The sequence below is a fragment of the Diorhabda carinulata genome, chromosome 11 (genome assembly GCF_026250575.1).
Source record: "Diorhabda carinulata isolate Delta chromosome 11, icDioCari1.1, whole genome shotgun sequence".
Classification (NCBI taxonomy): Eukaryota; Metazoa; Arthropoda; class Insecta; order Coleoptera; family Chrysomelidae; genus Diorhabda; species Diorhabda carinulata.
Genome location: NC_079470.1, coordinates 4,677,534 through 4,700,238, shown reverse-complemented (window position 1 = coordinate 4,700,238; position 22,705 = coordinate 4,677,534). Strand labels below are relative to the sequence as shown.

At 33.2% G+C, this 22,705-nt stretch overlaps 1 protein-coding gene across 5 annotated transcripts in view; it reads right to left on the bottom strand.

Moving 5' to 3' along the window:
- Positions 1 to 22,705, bottom strand: part of LOC130899213 (zinc finger protein chinmo-like) — a 125,780-nt gene that overhangs the window by 38,129 nt on the left and 64,946 nt on the right. The window contains exon 1 of one of the 5 annotated variants that reach the window (XM_057808963.1): positions 2,897 to 3,123. The exons of the other annotated variants lie outside the window; for them this stretch is intronic. The gene's annotated coding sequence lies outside the window, so the exon portion shown is untranslated. Of the gene's footprint in view, positions 1 to 2,896; positions 3,124 to 22,705 lie in introns of those variants that run through there. 5 annotated transcript variants of the gene reach the window in all.

Sequence of the window (22,705 nt, the reverse complement as noted above, 5' to 3'; positions counted from 1 at the left end):
ATTAATGAAACTGGATGAAAAAAAATAACCAGAATTGTCAAATCGGAAAGGTTTAATGTTCCATCGTGATAATGCAAGGCCTCCGCATATTTGGCAACTCGTGCGAAACTATTGGAGCTTGGCTGTGGAGTGATGCCACATCCCCCATACAACCCTGATCTGGTACCATCTGAATACCATTTATTTCGAAGTTTATAGTATACCTTGAATGGTCAAACTTTCACAAATGACGATGACCTTCAATCGCACCTGGTCCTGCCAATTTACTATTTACTACGTAAGCGCGGATCCAGGAGGGGGTCATGACCCCCTCCCCTAAACTCTGATTAATCAACTTGGTTTATCGTTTTAAAGTCGATGGGGAATTGAGGTTTACAATAAAAATTGCGTAAAATTCGTCAAAAACAACGTAATTAACTTATATTTTGTGGATAAAAGGCTTAAAATTCCATGTCTCCATACTAATGACCCCCCTTTGTCAAGTCCCTGGATCCGCTATTGACAAGATGGGGCTTTACCGCGTTTTGCACGTACAGTTAGAAATTACTTTAACGAAGTTTTTCCCGAGTCGTGGAACGATCGAATGGTCGGCTAGATACCCCGATTTGAGTCCTATCGATTACTTCTAATGGGGTTATTTAAAATCTAAAATGTATTTTAATAGACCAGACAATATTACTGATTTATAAGTTAGGATAACGGAAGAAATTAACAAAATAACCACTGAGGTCATACAAAATGTTGTACGAGAATTCCAAAATCGCCTGGTTTATTGTCAAAAAGTGACTGGTGGTAATTTTGAACATTATTCAACATTATCAAAATTTTACATCCTTAAAATTCATTTTCTCAGTTATGATTCCACTAAATTTAAAAAAAAAATTGGTAATTTTGAACATTATTCAACATTATCAAAATTTTACATCTTAAAAATTAATTTTCTCAGTTATGATTCCACAAAATTAAAAAAAAAATTGGTTATTTTGAACATTATTCAACATTATCAAAATTTTACATCTCAAAAATTAATTTTCTCAGTTATGATTCAACGAAATTTAAAAAAACTCTGGTAATTTTGAACATTATTCAACATTATCAAAATTTTACATCCTTAAAATTCATTTTCTCAGTTATGATTCCAGGAAATTTAAAAAAAAATTGGTAATTTTGAACATTATTCAACATTATCAAAATTTTACATCTCAAAAATTAATTTTCTCAGTTATGATTCAACGAAATTTAAAAAAACTCTGGTAATTTTGAACATTATTCAACATTATCAAAATTTTACATCCTTAAAATTCATTTTCTCAGTTATGATTCCAGGAAATTTAAAAAAAAATTGGTAATTTTGAACATTATTCAACATTATCAAAATTTTACATCCTTAAAATTCATTTTCTCAGTTATGATTCCAGGAAATTTAAAAAAAAATTGGTAATTTTGAACATTATTCAACATTATCAAAATTTTACATCCTTAAAATTAATTTTCTCAGTTATGATTCCACTAAATTTAAAAAAACTCTGGTAATTTTGAACTTTCGCGGTCCCCTCGTTTTTTGGGCTCTAGAAAATCGAAAAATCATCCGATTTCGATGAATTTTTTTTGAAATCTTCGTTTCTACGGCGGATTTACGAAAAAAATTACGGGGATAAAAAAAATTAAATCTTATATTAGTTTCGGGACTTTAAATGTTCAAGAAAATGCCTTCATTCACGTATAATTGTTGATAACTTTTTTCCAAATAATCAATTGAAGTTGTTATATACTTTTTTTCATAACCTACGCAAAAAACGAATAATATGGAAAAAAAATATACAAAAATGTTGATTTATCATGATTTTACAATTAAAAATAATAAAAATTTATCTTAAAATCAACCTTTTCTCACATATAATCGTTTGTTATTTTTTTATTAAGTAATCATTAAAGTTAAATATGAACAAAATCACTTATTGTAATCAAGTGTACAATATTAAAAGTTAACTTTGAAAAATTGAAAATTTTCACCATTAAAAAAATGGTATCTTAATAAGGTTGATTGTTAGTGATAAAAAATGAATAAACAAACATTATTTTGTTCCAAAATATTCGTTTTTTTGTGTAGATTAACAAAAAAAAACTACATGAACTGCGTTTGACGCTTTGTAAAAAAGTTATGAACGATTATATGCGAAGAAATGTGTTTTAGATCACATTTAAAGTCATAAAACCATATGAAATCTCCAGGTGAGATATTTCCCATATTTTTTTTCATAAATCAGCCGTAATAACGAGGATTTTAAAAAAAATCAACGAAATCGGAAGATTAATCGATTTTCTAGAGCCAAAAAACGAGGGGAGTGCGAAAGTATAAAATTAACAAAACTTTATATCGCTGAACGGAGGACTACAAATCTCCAACAAAGTGCCACATAACCCGTTTAAAATTTTCATACTTTTAATTATCGGTTTAATAATAAAAATCGACCTGTTTCAGTTTTTTTTTACATACATTAAACTCGAGCTATTCAATTTTGATTTATTAAAACAAACAAAACATTATCAACCACAAAATTCGCGACAACACACAAAAAGTTCAATTTTCTAAACTAGTGACGTTACGTACAAAAACTAAACGCTAAAAATCAATTTTACATACGTTGAAATAAAAAAAGAAAAGACTACGTATAATAAAAATGCAAAATACATAAAAAAATACTGTTCGTTCTTATTAGGAACAATAGTTCCCGGCCCGCTCCTGTACAAACATATATAATACATATCTATCTATCCTCACTTACGCACTTGAATCGGCCTTGATGTTAAAGGCCATGCCATGCGCAACACACTAAACTCGATGCGTATAACCTTAAATTTAATTTTTGTGCAATATAACGAAATGAACACTTACGTTGAAACGACAGCCACGTATATCCTTCTATAAAAATTTCATGTTGTCGCTTATATGAAAACAACGATTTTATCCGTTGATATCAAACCTCGCACATACACACACACGCACACACTACCTCTACCAAAAATGCAATATGTACACGCACTACAAACACGCAGCGAAGTCCTGCTGTTGCCGCTATCGGCGAAATTCGCGTTCGATTGTCTGATTGTGGAATTGAAAGTGGAATATTAGATAGAGGAGGAGCGCACGGCTGCACTGCATTGAGAGAAACGCGCTCGCTGTTGCCGAATTTAACGTTCCTGCAAATTCTGCAAGAGGTTCAATACAATGCAGTGTGCTAATAGAGCAGGCGAAACGAAACGCGTATTTATATACAGTATGTCCACTTAAGTTGGAAAACTTTATTTTATTAATAGTTTTACGAAAATAAGTCTGCAATAGTTGAAATGCAGTCATCAGATATTAATTTTTTTACGCAGTATACGAGGTTTGTCAAAACATTTGAATTTTGTGCAATTTAGGAAAATTTTATCAAGTAAAGTTGATTTGAATTGGAATTTATATTAAAATATGCAATTTATTATGAAAATTATTTACTAATTATTCCGTATTAAATTATTCTAGCTGAAAAATATAATAACCTCTCTATTTATTACTATTTATTTTGAACAACCTTGCCATTTACATACGTAACGAATTCATAATAATTATTCATTGTAAAAATTGAAAAATCCATTCAGTGAATATTTATTAAAGAGAAATAAACATTTAATTGTTCTTTTGTCAAACTCTCGCATTACTTTCCTTACCATAATTTTTCGGCATTCTTCAGGAATGGTTTACATCATCAAATGGTTTACATCATCAAATGGTCTTCTCTGATAAACCCGTTGTTTTAAGGAACCCCATAAAAAAATCAAGTGATATCAAATTAACAGACGAGGCCAAAAAATATCTGATGACACATTCACATTAAATATATTTTCAAGGAGTATCTTTACTTACTGATGTAGTTTGGATTGCAGAGCCCCTTTCTTAAAGACATTTTTGGGTCTCCTACGACAGAAAGCATCACTTCTAATTCAGTATTTACTCCTACCAGAATAATTAATACGGAATTATTGCTAAATAATCACAAAACCTGAATTTTCATAATAAATGGCTGTAATATAACTTCCAATTCAAAACAATTTCCTAAATTGCACAAAATTCGAATTATTTGACAAACCTCGTATACTGCTTAAAAAAACTGATATCTGATGACTGCATTTCAACTTTTGGACCGTGCAGAACTTTTTACGAAGAATAAATTGTTTTAATAAAACCACTAATAAAAAAGTTTTCCCCATGGTTTCAGCTTAAGTAGACACACTGTATATGAATTATTTGAAAGAAAAGTGCTACGGGCTCAAAGGGGTGAGCGAACTGACACAAGGCAATATACTATTACGCGTTTGTACAGTCATAAATAAAATTATACGTGGTGTGTAATGAAAACAAGTTTTTATAAATTTGACTTGGAAAGTGACATTCTTAATTCAATATGACCTGATAAAAATATCGAATTTTATAATAAAGCTAGTTAAAAAATAAGTTTATTGTGATTTGTTCACTTTTAATATTAGGGGTGAAATTATCAACGAAATACCAGAAGACTACAAAAAATTGTTTTTTGTTTCTTCAAGTACATAAAACGTTGGTAAATACCCCAAAGATAATTCTTTAGATTGTAAATTGTTTCGGGAAATCTATACCTATAAGATATTCTGTACAAGACTCTACATCTACTCTACTTTCCTGTTTCCATGGCTCGCTCGCTGAATCTGCACTTGTCTTCCTTGTTTTGACATAACAATTTTCCATTTAAAATTATTTAAATTTGAAAATATTGCACAAAGATACAATCTCTTGTGACATCACTCTGGTTCGGACCTTTGGGATCTCTCATTTAATTAAAGGATACAATAACGTTCCTTATTTTTACCCTCGTATCCTCTCAGATTACCAAATTTCTATCATAAATTGATGTGACTGTGAAAAATCATAAATTCAGCTACTTAAATTTAAGGTTTATTGTATTCATTAAGATACACGATCTTAATGGGGACCCACATCACAGGTAATTGATTCCGGGTGTCTCTTGGACACTTGAGTTCTATTAGGATATCAGATTACGTACTTTATAAACATAATTATAGATAATTATAACTTTTCATAAGATAGGATTTTTTTGATATCTAAGAGCGGTCTGTAAATAGATAGATGTCTCAATATTCTGGGGTTCGTACGAGTATGGTCGTAGGATTATTGAAACCAAGTCTAACTACTTTACTTTACTACTTAATTGTTTATTTCAAAGTAGTTTTGATGTTGTAAAACAACGAATATGGTCAACCATCATTGGTTAGCCCAAAGATACTTTACAGTCCTCTACCATGCCCATCGTCTTTAGGTGATATTTAACGGGGCAGTGACCGGTCGCAAAACCAACCACCTGTTTCATGACTTTTCTGGTCATCATTAGAAATTCTTCACACTTCTTAGCGGACATGGTTATGAATCTTTTTGATTACCTTAGATCTGAAGTATTTCTCCAGTAAATCTCCATCTGATTCTCCAGCTATTCGTTTAATTAGTTGTTGCTGTAGCATCTCGTGAGGCTACACTTCCTGGTATACCCTGGTGACCTGGAAGCCACGTTAGAGTTACTTCGCTTTTGTTAGCTAGTACAGTAGTTTGTTCACATTCCCACAATAGTTTGGATATGCATTCAATAGCTTTCAGGACATTCAAAACCTTATCTGAGAAGATGTAGATGTGCTATTTAGAGAGGTTTCTATCCAAACACTTCCGAGGATATTTGTTCATTTCTAGCAATTCCACCTGAAAAATGTTAAGTGTTGTTCTTGGAGGTTATGGAGACTTTTGGTCCAGAATTGTCAAGTCCATCGATAGCTTCAAACCTCTATGTACTAGAGAGGTATATTTTGAGTTCGGTTCGTATTCGCTTTCATTGTGTCCACCGCATTAGACCAGAGAACTTTGCATCCTTTTAGTAATGTCTATTTTGACAGTTATAACCGAGAACAATGATCAAGATTGCTTTAAATTCCAGATGAGACGATTGCCTATATAGAGCTGTGTGATGGGGAAAAGGATTTAGTCAGTCTTGATCCCACAACCATGTGGATCACTCTCCTTTTAACGCTCTGAACGTCACGGAATGTCAAAAACATAACCTTACTTCGGGAGTTTTTATATAATAAAATGAAGTCGGCTGAATACAAGTTATAAAGAAAACCAACGCGTTTGGAAACTCAATGAAAACAACTGGTGACTAACTCCCTTAGACCAATATCTGAAATTATTCAAATACACTCAAAATGTATGTTTATAAAATTCGTACGGATCTATTTCTTTTATGTTAATATATATTGTAGTAAAGTTACTGCAGATATTTCAAATTTAGGAGTTTCACCAACGCCGTGTCATAAATACTAGCGAATCTGCGTCATGTTCGGGTTCATTTTGTTTACCGCTTAATGGCGTCAAGTGTCAAAATTTCTAACCTCAATAATAATAGTTTCATATCTCGTTAAGAGATGGCGCTAGAGTCCTCAAACACACATGCAGCTCGCGCAATATTTACTAAACTTAGTTTAGATTCAAATGATATTAGAAACAAATTTTGACCTTTTGTATAATGAAATCAACAAGTGTTTGGTATTTTCCATATGGTATTTAATGTGTTTTGTATTTTATACGACCAGGAAGCGTGTTGCAAAACTATTTATTACCACACAATGTATTTTAGTGAATTTATTCCTTTGTTTCGGAAAAAATTTGAATTATTTTTGTATACTCTGCATAAATATATATCAAATTTGGCGAAACTCAAACCAAAAAACCGGACACTTTTTAACATTTTCATGAATATATTCGTGAGGAATCTGGTTATAATAGAAAATGTAGGGACCATTGACTAATCCCTTCAGGATTAGTAGATCATTAGATATATAGATTCAATTCATATACCTTGAAGTTGATTTACCTGTCGGAACTATTCTAAGCTGTACGTAGCTTCTCGCAAATTTAAACAGCTTCGATTCATTAACCTTTTCTATCATTAATAGACGCGTTTTTCTTATTTTGGTCTAGGATAATGACTGTATCGAGATAACATTGAGAGATCGGCTCATGAGGTGAGGGAAAGATTTGCCACACGAGTCAGCTCAGATTGAGGGAGCGTGGAATTGTATCAAGACGACAGAACCCCAACTCCTGGAAAGACATCAAAGAGAAAGGCGATTATTTGCCGACCAGCATTGAGCAGTTGCTCTACTTATTGGTGACGCCGCATACTTGGAGGGGAAGTGGGAACAACAGTTCTGAACTGCCAGCACGATCTCCTGATGTGAATCCTATAGACATTTTTGAGATAATTTCTCTTTCTAGTGATTTAAATCGACTCTAAAGAGTACGTCTAAAATTTGATTTCTTCGATATCTGACAGAGTTAGAGCCCTTCGCCGCAGCAGAGAAAGGAATAACATAGCTTGTCAGAAAACCTATATGGTGGAGGGAATAAATACTTTGAGAACCTACTTAATGGAGAAGTAGAACAACTGGAAATCCAAGATGAAAAGCATCTCGAACTAGAAAACAACTATGAAAAAGAACAGCAGATCCAAAGAGAAGAAGTTGCACAAGCTGCACAAAAGCTGAAAAGAGGTAAAGAGAAAAGAAAAATACTACAAAATTTAGGAGGAAAGAGACAAATCAGAATGCAGAATTGTAAAGGCTTAACATTAGCAGTCAAAGTCCGCGAGAGTGTCTTAATTAAATTGATACAGATAATAGAGAAGAAACTGAAAACAAATTAAAAAGTATATCTATACTTTACAACAAGGAGGAGTTGGAAGTTATTGCTTTAATTGAAAAAAGATTTGGTCTAGCTGCTGCTAGACAATTGGATACGACCCGCGCAGCAGTTCGAAAAGTGTGCTAGCGTTAAGACGAAACTGGATCCTTTCAGAGGCCACCTAGAACAGATACACGACGATTTATAACCACTCGTGATAACCGCTTCATTATTATGTCAACAACATTAAAAAATCATCACCTCGATGCCGTTCAAGTGCGGAGGAGTGACTAAATTAGTCAGTAGAAAGTAAAATGAAAAGTGTAGGAAAATAACCTGACCCCTAAAATTGCGATTGGTTCAAAACCTACTCCAGATGAGACCAGAATATGCCTACAAGGTAGCTAGCGAAGAAGAAACGTCTAGCGAAGACCAAGAGAGATTGATGCTTTGAAGAGCGGAGTGCTTATGGAGGAGGTTCCTGCATGATCTGAGGTGTAATTTCTATAAGAGCACTAACCGAGTCATATCAATATGATATACAGAATGATGAAAATCAAGAAGCGGACGTAACAGAAAGAATCAAAACGGCAATCAAACTTTATTTTGTCGACCTGTTCTTGTACATGGTGGCGAAAGCTAGGTTCTGATACAAACTCCCTCAAAAGCGATATTCAGTTATCAGAAACGATCGATTAAGAAACGATGTGATAAGAGAAGACTTGAATGTAGAGCCTGCGATTGAAAAACAACAGATTAGATGGTTTGGACACCTTTGTAGAATGGCGAGAGCGAGAAAAAAGATTTGGCAAGATAGAGAAACGAGAAAAAGAAACCGCCCAAAGAGATCATGGGAAAACAGAATGGTCGCAGTTTTAAGAGAAAAAAGTAACTATGAAAGAAGATAGAGATGAAAAGGAGTGGGAAAAATTTGTCCACAAAAGGTGCACATGGGTTCATCATATTTTTCAAAACTGATATTGGGAATTCTATTTAGTATTGATGAGTTCCAAAATACTGTTGGAATTTAAAGTTTTTCCTTAACTAGATCATAATGTAATAGGGCAATAAAATCACGTCTTTTGCATAAATACATTTTGGATTCCGAAAGGTCGAGAAAGTACAAAGAATAGCAAATATTAAAATCATGCAAAATCTGCAAGATAAAAATTACGGCTCCGGGATATTCCTGGATGTAAGTCTGGCACTAAATTATTTCCTAATTCTCAAATCCTACGTTGTAGATCGGTATTTCATGGTTAAGTACCAAAAGAAATATTCATCTATTCATCAAATTAACGCAGGTATTTTCCAAGGTAGCGTTTTGTAACTATACCTTCTATATTCTTCGATGTATCAGAAAACACACTTAATGCAACATATACCGCTAGCTTCACACCGATATCCTCAAATTCTTTAAGAAAATATCGACTATGGTTAAGAATACGGCGAATTCAAGTTAACGGGTCTGAATCCATCCACGTGATCTTCGCAAACATACGAAAAAATTGTCCCTCAATGAAATTCCACAAGGAGAGGAAGTCAAATATCTTGGTATTCACATGGATAGAAGACATTCATGGAGGAAACACCTATTGTCTTTAAAAAAGTAGTTTGAGATTAAACTATTTAGGATAATTGGAGGAAACTCATGATTATGTATCGAGATCTATTTGGACATATGGAATCTAGCTGTGGGCCTCAATAACATCATTGTTAGGGATCTACAAGTCAATTGGCCAAACACCTATTATCCGACGTAAACTCAAAAGATTTAAAAATTTCCTACGTTTACTATTTAATTTCGGCATATTTAATCATGACAAGGGGTGTTAATTATGTAATGCCCTTTGTGTTAGCTGTTTGTAATACTTTGCAGACGTACAGGTCCTACCGCTATGTTCATTCACAATTTTATGTCGAATAAATCAACGTCATTCTGAAAATTAATTGACTGAGCGATAGAGCTGGTACGAAAAGGGGCAGCACGTCTGAGAACGGAGAGAGAAAAAGGGATTTTCCCTTTTATTTCTTTTCACTTTCATTGTAGACGGTGTTGCAAGTTTCCCCCGCGCCCGTAGGTCGATCGTAGATTCTCGGTCGCGCATTTTTTTGAGGGTCGCGTTTCGTATTTGGGTTAACTTTGCATTTGCTTTAGAATGACCTATTTACCGATATCGGCGTTCGCCGTCATCGTCCTATTTTCCTCTGCACCTTCTTTCCAATTTTTCAATTGGTAATTATCACTTTGTGGTGTAATTAAACTATGTGGTCAAATTTTACCCAGAGTTAAGTTTTGTCATTTTTGAGCACCAAATCTCAATTATTATGTTTTCGTTAGCTGCTTGATTACGAACGAAACGTTTGGGGATGTATGTATGGACTTGGGGTCTCGTATACACAGCGATCCAATGGATCTATGCGATACTGGGTAACTTAACCACCTGATCCATCAATCCCATTCATTTTAAAAAGTCTAGAATTTGGGATGGCTTTAATTACCAGAGATCTTCGTTCTTCTTCCAGAGATCTTCGAGATTTTCTGCTAATTCTAGCTTCTTCAAGTCTAGATTGTTCTAGCTTCTTCAAGTCTAGATTGTTCTAGCTTAGTTCTAACTGGTTATGTTTCTCAGGATAGTCTTTGCCTTTCAATAGGTTATCCCAAAACTTGGTTTGGCTCGTATCTAATTTCTTTTCCAATGCTTTGTCTATTGTTTTGTAGGTGATACCACAGAAGAGTTCAGGTCCCATTGAGGGTTTGTCTATCACCGCTTTTGATTGGGGATATTGTATGTAGAATAAAGCTTGCTCCAAATAGAATTATTCCTATAGAATCATTGACTAAAATGTAAGTTAATTTAAGTAGCACGAAGGATTCGATGAAGGTCGTGAATTTGTAAACTTATCTCATGTGAGTCGCCCTCTATTAACGACTATAACATCGAAAAGTTGAAGATGTGGTGATGAAAAATCCTTATCTAGGCATACGAGAGATAGTAGAGGCTCTGAACGTCATTTAGGGATTGACTCCCACATAATTTGTTAAAGTTTTTGGATAAAAAAACGTGTACTGGTACCAAAAGACTTGAATCTTTTGCGAAAGCAATGTGAAGTAGAAGTCGTGAAAAAGCTTAGTAATTAGAGGACCTTACATTCAGCAAAAGCCAAAAAAGACCGAAAGCGAAAGAGCCGCTTCAAAGTCGATCAAAAATCAAGGTTTTTTGGGTTTTTGTTTTTGATTACCATAATATCGTTCTAGATTCCCAATTGGTCAATAAGAAGTACAGCTTGGACGTTTTGAAAAACAGATGAACGAAAAGACAATTAATGGATAATACGTCGTCACATTATGACTGATTTTTTGGTCAAATACGAATCGAAATTTATCGATTTATATAGAAATACGTGAAAATATCTTTTTTTTTTTTCATCATTCCGGGTTAAGTTTGTTGACATATTACATCACTTAATAAATCGTTTGACTGACACACTGATGGCGCCGCCATTGTCAAATCCATATGACGTTTAAGAAGTACCAACTTTTAAAATACTATGTGTCAAATGTCATAACGTTTCGATTATTCAGGAAAAAGTGACAGTCATTTAAGAGAAGCTACTTTTGTTATTTTCAAAACAATTTCGTGTGTTAATTTATCATTGTTTCTGATAAAAAATATGGTACAAGCTCAGCGATGGCTTCCAAAATATTATTCGGACTCGAAATCAACCATCTGTTATTGGTTTGTTGAATTTAAACGTGGTAGTATAGACACCGATGATGATGATGAACCAATTGAGCTGGTTACTCCAGAAAACATCAAAAAAATTCCACAAATTGGTTATATCTATTTTCAAAGTGAGTGCCGCGTTCATTTACAGTTTGGAAGGTTATGGCTTCAGTATTTTAGGTTGCGCTTGGAATATTATTCACCGATTATCTCCAAAACGTTTGAATGCAAAAATCAAGGAAAAAAGGCTTCATATGTCGAAGAAAAACCCACTGTTTGGCAACGATGGTTAATTTTAAAGAATTACGCTTCTTCATCCACCGTATAGTCCAGATCTAGCTTCCCAGTGAGTATTGGCTATTCGCTCTCAAAAAAATGCTCGCCGGTAAGAAATTCAGCAAAAGCAAAAGACAAATTCTTCGATTTTTGGCAAAAAAGTGTTTTTCTTAGTCACACGACATATCGAATGATCTTTCATAAACAGTGGATGTAATTGTGAAAGTATGAAAAAAGAAATTACAAGTAAATAATAAAATTTTGTTATTTGCTTAAAAACAACTGATATTTAGATTGTACAAACTTAAATAAAAGGTATACGGAGGGTGGAAATTCGCTGAAGGCGCTTTTGTGAGAATTCATATCAAAGTTTCAGCCCCTTCCAAAATTTCGTTCAGTTCATGTGACTAACTCTCATAACTGTTGAAATTTCTCTCTATTATTATTATTATTCTGCTTCTCCCCCCACATTCTACCGAGTTTCCACTTTCTGATCTCTATCTGAAATTGCGGGAATCGATTCCGGGGTAGGGTTACAAAACGCAAGAAAGTCACTCGGTTTCAAGGTGGAAATGTCAAATGTGGTGGTAGAATTCAGATATTTCATCCTGTTACTGAAAGCGGTTGATACGTCGGCGGTTTTAAATGTCACACATTAAATAACGTACAAGGGTCGTCTGAGAAGTTTCCAAAAAAAAAAACATTTTTCTCCATTTTTAATTTTCAAAATAGTCTCCTTTTAAATTGGAACAGGTTTTTTCTCAAAATAGGCGTTTATATATGAGATAACATCCTCATCTGATATATAAGGTGTTTTATTTGTTGATAATCACAATAGGTGATCGAAATAACCTCCAAAGACATCTAAATATCCTTAGAATTGATCACTGAAAGAGTTAATCACGTTACGAAGAATTTCTGTAGAAACGTAACCGAAAGACACCAAACACTGGTGGAATGAATAAATGAAAATGGAAATAATAGAGAAAAAAGATTACGGAAGAGATACCTCAGCAATAATGAAAAGGATGAAGATTATGAAGTATACAACAAACAGAGGGACAAAGTGAAAAATCTAGTAAAAGAAGCAAAGAAGAAGAAGGAAATCTGTATCATATACTAAGATCAATCAAAAAAGAGAAGAAAAATCTAATAAGCAACCAAAAAACTACAAACGGTAAAATTATAACTGAAAAAAAAAACGAAATATTAGACATATAAACTCACCATTAATCGTTAAACGACATTTTACGGCAGATAAACTCACCATTAATTGTTAAACGACAGTTTTTCACAGATAAACTCATCATTAATTGATAAACGACAGTTTTTGACAGATAAACTCCCCATTAATTGTTAAACGACAGATAAACTGCTCATTAATTGTTAAACGACAGATTTCGACAGATGAACTCCCCATTAATTGTTAAACGACAGATAAACTTCCCATTAATTGTTAAACGACAGATAAACTTCCCATTAATTGTTAAACGACAGAAAAACTTCCCATTAATTGTTAAACGACAGATAAACTCTCCATTAATTGTTAAACGACAGATAAACTCCCCATTGATTGTTAAACGACAGTTTTCGACAGATAAATTCCCCATTAATTGTTAAACGACAGTTTTTGACAGATAAACTTCCCATTCATTGTTAAACGACAGATAAACTTCCCATTAATTGTTAAACGACAGATAAACTCCCCATTAATTGTTAAACGACAGATAAACTTCCCATTAATTGTTAAACGACAGATAAACTTCCCATTAATTGTTAAACGACAGATAAACTCTCCATTAATTGTTAAACGACAGATAAACTCCCCATTGATTGTTAAACGACAGTTTTCGACAGATAAACTCCCCATTAATTGTTAAACGACAGTTTTTGACAGATAAACTTCCCATTAATTGTTAAACGACAGATAAACTCTCCATTTATTGTTAAACTACAGATAAACTTCCCATTAATTGTTAAACGACAGAAAAACTCCCCATTAACTGTTAAACGACAGATAAACTCTCCATTAATTGTTAAACGACAGATTTCGACAGATAAACTCCCCATTGATTGTTAAAAGACAGTTTTCGACAGATAAACTCCCAATTAATTGTTAAACGACAGATTTCGACAGATAAACTCCCCATTAATTGTTAAACGACAGTTTTTGACAGATAAACTTCCCATTAATTGTTAAACGACAGATAAACTTCCCATTAATTGTTAAACGACAGATAAACTCCCCATTAATTGTTAAACGACAGATAAACTTCCCATTAATTGTTAAACGTCAGATAAACTCTCCATTAATTGTTAAACGACAGATAAACTCCCCATTGATTGTTAAACGACAGTTTTCGACAGATAAACTCCCCATTAATTGTTAAACGACAGTTTTTGACAGATAAACTTCCCATTAATTGTTAAATGACAGATAAACTGCTCATTAATTGTTAAACGACAGATTTCGACAGATGAACTCCCCATTAATTGTTAAACGACAGATAAACTTCCCATTAATTGTTAAACGACAGATAAACTTCCCATTAATTGTGTAACGACAGAAAAACTTCCCATTAATTGTTAAACGACAGATAAACTCTCCATTAATTGTTAAACGACAGATAAACTCCCCATTGATTGTTAAACGACAGTTTTCGACAGATAAATTCCCCATTAATTGTTAAACGACAGTTTTTGACAGATAAACTTCCCATTAATTGTTAAACGACAGATAAACTTCCCATTAATTGTTAAACGACAGATAAACTCCCCATTAATTGTTAAACGACAGATAAACTTCCCATTAATTGTTAAACGACAGATAAACTTCCCATTAATTGTTAAACGACAGATAAACTCTCCATTAATTGTTAAACGACAGATAAACTCCCCATTGATTGTTAAACGACAGTTTTTGACAGATAAACTTCCCATTAATTGTTAAACGACAGATAAACTCTCCATTTATTGTTAAACTACAGATAAACTTCCCATTAATTGTTAAACGACATATAAACTCCCCATTAACTGTTAAACGACAGATAAACTCTCCATTAATTGTTAAACGACAGATTTCGACAGATAAACTCCCCATTGATTGTTAAACGACAGTTTTCGACAGATAAACTCCCAATTAATTGTTAAACGACAGATTTCGACAGATAAACTCCCCATTGATTGTTAAACGACAGTTTTCGACAGATAAACTCCCAATTAATTGTTAAACGACAGTTTTTGACAGATAAACTTCCCATTAATTGTTAAACGACAGATAAACTCTCCATTTATTGTTAAACTACAGATAAACTTCCCATTAATTGTTAAACGACAGATAAACTCTCCATTAATTGTTAAACGACAGATTTCGACAGATAAACTCACCATTAATTGTTAAACGACAGTTTTTGACAGATAAACTTCCCATTAATTGTTAAACGACAGATAAACTTCCCATTAATTGTTAAACGACAGATAAACTCTCCATTAATTATTAAACGACAGATTTCGACAGATAAACTCCCCATTAATTGTTAAACGACAGATAAACTCTCCATTTATTGTTAAACTACAGATAAACTTCCCATTAATTGTTAAACGACAGATAAACTCCCCATTAATTGTTAAACGACAGATAAACTCACCATTAATTGTTAAACGACAATTTTTGACAGATAAACTTCCCATTAATTGTTAAACGACAGATAAACTTCCCATTAATTGTTAAACGACAGATAAACTCTCCATTAATTGTTAAACGACAGATTTCGACAGATAAGCTCCCCATTAATTGTTAAACGACAGTTTTCGACAGATAAACTCCCCATTAATTGTGAAATGATTATAATTATAGATAGATAATCATTGTTTTGCACAGAAAAATAAATATATCTCAAGCGAAATCTCATGACAGATCATGTTAAAACAGCTTATAATCTATATTTTGGATTTTCTATCGATGAGCGAGATAAGACCTGGTTACCAAAAGTGTGTGTTGCAACAGCTGTTCGAGAACTTTGAGAAGTTGGCTACAAATTCAAACCCGTTTACAATGCCTCAGAATCATGAAAACTATTGTTATTTCTGCATGACATTAACACGAGGATTCTCAAGAAAAAAAAACAAAAAACAATAAGATTGTATACCGGAGAACGTCCCATCTGCAAAGAGACCAATTCTCTTTCTATCACGTCGTGGTGAAGGCACTTTAAGTCCAGTTCGACAATCTCAATCGAGTTTTCTTTCTGCCGGTACATCTTCATCTTCATACACTTTGTCTGGGTCTTCTGGTTCATCTAAAGAACCCCATTTACTTAAAGAAGATGACTTGAATGATCTTGTTAGAGACCTGGGACTTTCAAAATCTAAGGCTCAATTACTTGGATCAAGATTAAAAAAGTAAAATCTATTGGATGAAAGTACCAAAATTTCAGTTACTTTTCCAAAGAAGATGATTTGGTACATTGTAACGATGTTGCAGAGATTCTTCAAGAGCCGAGTTTTCCAGAAGATTCTATTGAATGAAAACTTTTTATTGGTGGTTCAAAACTAAGCTTAAAAGGAAAATTATGCAAACCTAGAAGTATTACCCGAAAAATTGGAATATTATTATATTGATACAAAATTTCCTCGAATCAATGAGAAACACAGACATAAGACACGAATGTGAGGTGGAAGACATAGTCAGATGGGGACGTAAACGTAGAAGAGCTTGAAACGAACACGTGGACAAGATGACCAGAGAAAGATTAGAAAAGATCACACGAGACGGTAAACCTTTAAGAAGACATCCAAAAAGATGGATGGATTCATGGACAGTTAGAAACTACAGGACTCAGGCCTACAATACGTTGAAAAAGAAGAAGAAGAATGAGGCAAAATTGAAGGAAGGGATTTTTTTAGATCGCAGATACGTGATCTAGTGATGTTGAGCAAAAGAGAAAAACGAGTTTATCATAATTTTCTTAGAAATACAAAAGCTGAGAACTACCGATAAATCATTCGAAAGCTTCTTTCTGCTTATAAAATTCTAGGAGCCGTATCATAGTTAGGTTAGGTTAGAGAAATATATCTGTATTTTGATGCACCCTGTATCAAATTTAATAAATATTAACGGAATAAATACTTTTCCAGAATCTTTACTATTATTCGTATGTTTAGACGACGAGAAATTATACAGGGTATTGAAGTTGTTTCGATTTTTATGAAAAGTGATCATAACTATTTAAATACCCCGTATCACAATCCTATATGATCGTTGATAATTTTAAAATGGTGGCTTCCATCTCCCTCATTTTCAAATTGATATATCAAAGGACAAAAGAGGCACACTAATCGATCACCCTGTATTACCATATATTCATTTTCATCCTAAATTACAAAAACTGAGGCGTAAAAATTTTAAATTGTGCAGACGTTCCGCATTACCATACAATGAAACGTTGCTTTTCCAATATAAACCCACCGACAATGTTTTGTAAATTAATAGAATATCTAATGATACCATATGAAAATACATGTGAATTCATTTAGCTCATGTTAGTATTGGAGTTAATGTTCAGTTCAAGGTTGGTTTTGTTGAAATGACGTAAGATATTCTTGCACTGATTATGTACCTGCCACTTAAAAGGATATAATAGGATTCGTTTATTTTATTTTTTTTTTTTCTAAATCTTCTGTTTAAGATCGCATCGGGAAGTGTTTAAAATTATAAGAATTATCTATCGAAGGTCATTTAAATAAATAGAGTAGGTATGCGTAATGTTTAAAATTATGATCGTTACACGGTTTTTTATTGTTAAAATATAAAATATACGGAGTGGAACAACCAAACAGTAACGAATCAAGCAAAAACCCAAAATTCTTTTTAGTGCAGTCATTGAAGCGTTATTGCTCCGAATTTTTTTACCGTGAACCGACGAAATTTTGGAATTAGGTTTATCTTACCCTTAACTTCAAAAGTGAAAATGATCCGAACTCCGCACCCACCTTGGGGGTGGTTGCCACCCCTTCTCGGTGGTGTAATTTTTTTTTTCAAAATAACCTCAGATATCGATAGAAAACCTAATTTTGAGAAAAAAATTTTCTATAAAGTTTTTCAAAAAACCCAATACTTTTTCAGTTATTTGAAATTAAAAATTTGGGATTTTTTTACGTTTTTCATCGTTTTTTTGCAAATATCTCAAAAAATATGCATTTTAACGAAAATTTTATGCTAAAAAAATTGTAGCAAGTAAAAAACTGAATAAATCGGTTTGTTATAAAGTCTTCTAAGTGCAATATTAAGCGAGATATTATAGATCAAAGCCATTTTTTATTTTGTCTGAAATTTAATCGATTCCATCTATCGGCGAGCAGAAACATTTTATACATTTCAATAAAATAGGGTTTTGTAGTGCTTGAAATAAGCTTTAAAATGAGCACTGTTAAAAGTCTTTTTTACGTATAATGAGTGAGCTGTAATGCAAATAAGAAAAACATCTAATGGTTTTTTCTTTTAAATCAATGGGTTTCAAAGTGCCATTTCCACCAAAATTAAAATTAATCGTATTCCGTCTAGAATTAACTTTAATCTAAAGAGTTCGATGGGTTCTAGCAGTTTGGCTGCTTTAAGACAGATATTTTTCAAAAAAATCACGATTTTGAGAAAAAAAATTTTCGAATTATAAAAACAACCACTTTCTTTTCATATTATCTCAAAAATGATGAAAAATACGTATAAAATTGTAATTATAAAAAAAATAGGTCTTTTTCTGACAAAAATTTGGTTTTTTTCTTTTTTCTGTCACACAAAAATTAACGAAGATATGATTGTTTAAAGAGCGCACGGCACAGTCTCTCTCGAGCCCTTTAACCCTTCACCGTTTTAAAATAAAAATATATTGTAATAAAAAAAGTTGTAGCTCTTTTAATTACCTTTAAAATTGTTTTTTAAAAGTTGTGATAGCATCAAAATTGAAGGAGTTATGGTCCAAAAATTTACTATTTTAATTTAGGGGTAGTTTTAGAGGTTGGAAAGCACGATAATCATTTTCGAGAGTGTGGAATAACATTTAAATCTTTTTCATTTCAACTAAAGAAATTTTTTTAAACAATTTTTTATCAAAGGGGTTGTTTTTAAGGGTCTAAAAAGGATTAAAAATTCGATAATTAAGATAGAAAACGTAAAATATTATTTACTGTATACTTAAATCTTTTTACGTCAGACCAAAGTAATTTTTTGTGATTTTTTCAATTTAGGGGTTGTTTGCTAGGATTTTCAGGTTTTCAAGGGGTTGAAAATGATTTTATTACGAGGTAATTGTGTTATAAAATACTTTACAATTTCATCCATTAATATTAAACTCGATTTCTAACGATAAAACGGCTCAACGTCAATTTTTCCATTAAGGGGTTGTTTACACCCCTTAAAAATAATAGGCGGAGCTCAGATCATTTTCACTTTTGAAGTTAAAGGTAAGATGGGCCTAATTCCAAAATTTCATGTAAATCGTAAAAAAATTCGGAGGTAAGACCCTATTTTCGTTTCAATGACATGTTTTTTTTTTTGAAATTTTGTGGTTTTCGAAAACATCATCATCGCCATCATCAAACTATTCAATCCTTATGATTATGGCTATAGCTTTTAGCGCTTTAAAATTCTTTTTTGAGATGGATTATTCCCCGTTTCCTTTATAGTTTGTCTTGTCTGCTTTTGTTATTACGAGTATTTTTCATTCCTTTCGGTTCCAACCCTTATGTCTTCCTCTAATTCGTTTCTCGACCTGCCTCTTCTCCTTGGCCATAATGGGGTTTATTTTACCTTATTCTTTCGATCATTTCAGTTGGTTTTCTTCTCATTATATGCCCAGCCCAGTTGAGTATTTGTGCTTTTATGTTGTACCAAGTTAACGAATGATTTTTTCTAAGTTTCAAGTAGGACTACAGAATCTACGCCTATGGTAGATCAAACAAAATTGTCGACAAGGGTTTTTATAATTTGCAATTTATATTGGAAGAACTATACTAATATAAACACCTTTTATATCATATCGAATTAAAAAAAAATAGTAAAAATCACTGTACATTATTTCTGGATAACTAGTTTACTATTAACTATAATTTTTTTTAAACGAATTCATATAAATGATTGAGTAGAGGACCAAGCGAAAATTTGGTAATAAAAAAGCGAAGGAGCCGTAAAAAATTCATAATCTATCGCCTTTGAGCACCCGGACTAGTAATCGAACCGAACAGTTCGCGGGTTCCAACTTCCGTCACACAGCAACACACATAATTTGGCGAAGCCTAAATATAGCTCGCGAAAAAACGCAATAACATTATGCAATCAACCCGGCAGAGGTTAACGTTACCGTTCAATGCCATTCACTGTTCGCAACTATCTCTCCTACAAGTTTTGCAAGTTGCAAATTTTAATCACAAATTATATAGCAGGTTCGTTGAACAGTACAAGTTCCCGCATACGTATGGCACGTGTGACCTTAGAAGACGGAACCTTGTACAAAAATCTACAATATTTTATTTAAAAAAAAATATGGATATACTTTTAAAGAATATTCATGAAGAAATCCTTTATTGTCAAAAAATTGTTACAATTTGTATACAAAAGCTTGTAAAAATTAATTTTTTTCCAATAGGAATTTGACAATTTCGAATTTAGTTTGTGAACGCACCTTTTTGACTTAACATCGAACTGTCACTGTCAGTTTATTCAGTAGACATAACCTTTTCATCATGGTGAAATATCTCAAATGGTTTTCATTTTATTTTGACAAAAAGTTGTCAAGTCCTTATTGGAAAACCCCTCATAAAAATAATTGAAGATACAAATACAATAAAACTTTAATATACGCAGGAAAACCAGTATTCAGCATTCCCGAAATTAAATATTATTATTAGAATAGAATATTACAGAGTGGAAAGCACTTTCCAAAAGATGTTATAGATTTTATTTCAATTGGCCAATGATTGTGCATCTTTTTGTATTGTAAAATATTGAGCCCTTGGCTAATTCTGAACGTGAAGTAGGTAGGTAAAGGTCGTGCTCCGCGTGCTTACGAATTAGTCAAACGGATTCAAAGATTAATAAGGAAGGAAGGGTCACAATCTTTTGATAGAGTAATAATTGAGGTTATCACGTGAAGTAGAGATTAAGCTCGATGAAGAAGCCTTATTTCTTATTCATAACGAACCACGTTTCTTTAGAAACATTACGAGAATTGGGGGAGTCTCCTATTATAATAAATATCTTTTTAATCTCTTAAGGAAGTCCTTGCTGTTTAGTTCGAGTAAATATCTAACAGCTCCCTTTTGTAGTTTGAAGATTCGCTCAAATTTAGTCGCACCACGCGTACCCCAGAAGGAAAGTGCATATCGGAAATGTGACTCAATAAGTTCCAAGTGTCTGTGAACAATAAAATAGCCTTTGTACGACACGTTCTGTGTACGTTCACCGTTAAAAATGTCAAACTTTATAATGACACATCACATAAGTAGTAACCCTCGTATGACTAGTAATGCAAAAATAAGGAAAAATCCTGATTATTTTCATAGTATTTTGAGGTTTAGATGACCTTAAGTATACAGTATTATACGATTTTTTCCCACAATGCACCGAATGACGTAATACAAGGTCTTTTCAATGATCCATGTTATTTATAACGTTTTGTAACCGAGCGAATCTAGAAAAAAATCATTCAACTATGCTACTTCTTGTAATTAAGAGGAAATTAGTCACTACAAAATATATTTATGGTAAAAACAGTTGTAAACGATTATAAAAATGATAACCTTCAGAATTATTTAGAAAATATACTCGTTCAGCTCGTTTGGGTGCCCGGTCACTCGGACAACAAAGGCAACGAAGAAACGGACTCGCTCGCCAGATTGGGATCAGCGAACCCACCAATAAGCCCAGAACCCATCCTTGGTGTGGCCAAAAGCGATGTCATCACGACAGAGATGGATGGTATGAGACAAGCGAAGGTCCATTTAGTCGGACCCCGGTTGTTCCTCACCAAACAACTGCTCCAGCTAAACAGGCGCGAAATCAGACTAATTACCGGACTTCTGCAATCTAAGACGTCACCTTCATACCATAGGGAATCACGGATGATCCGGAGCGCCACTGGTGCATGGAGGAGGACGAAACTGCAGACCACGTTATCTGTGAGTGCCTTAAACACCTGGGCAAACCCCACAATCTGCCTAACGACACCAAAGGGTTCAAGACAAAGTGGCGGATCGGCTTCTCGAAGGACATCGGTGACATTTGACATTTGGTGACGTCAAATGGGGCACGACGGGTCTATCTGATGCTTATGTGCTCAACGGCAAGAGTTTCCGACAAACAAACAAAAATTTTTTAGAAAAATCTCACCGAAAATAAGCTTCAAAAATGGCTAAAATTCGGTAATTATCTAAAAATCACTATCGACTTGGGGTTGTGAGGGGTAATAAAAAAATGTACTGAACACAAAAAAAATTATTCCAGCCGTTGAGGGTTGAAAATTAAAAATTTTACAATTTCGGAATTACTATTAAATTCGGTAATTATCTAAATATCATCCCCCAACCACTATCGACTTGGGGTTCTGGGGGGTAATAAAAAAAATGTACTGAAAACAAAAGAAAAAATTCCAGCCGTCGGTCATCCCTTGTTAAAAAATTAGAGAGGGTTAAAGATTAAAAATTTGACATTTCCGGAAATACGTGTGTTAACAAATTATATTCAATTTGAAATTATATAAACAAAAATACACCTAAATAGTGAAAATATTATGTGAAAAATATATGAAAATAGGGTAAAAAAGGATCAAGGGATGTGAGGGAGTGTTAAAAGAGCACAGAAAGATATTGTATAAATAGTGTTCTTAAGTAGAACCTAACCTAACCTAACTTGAAAGGTTCCACCTTCCATATATTGTAATTACTTCCC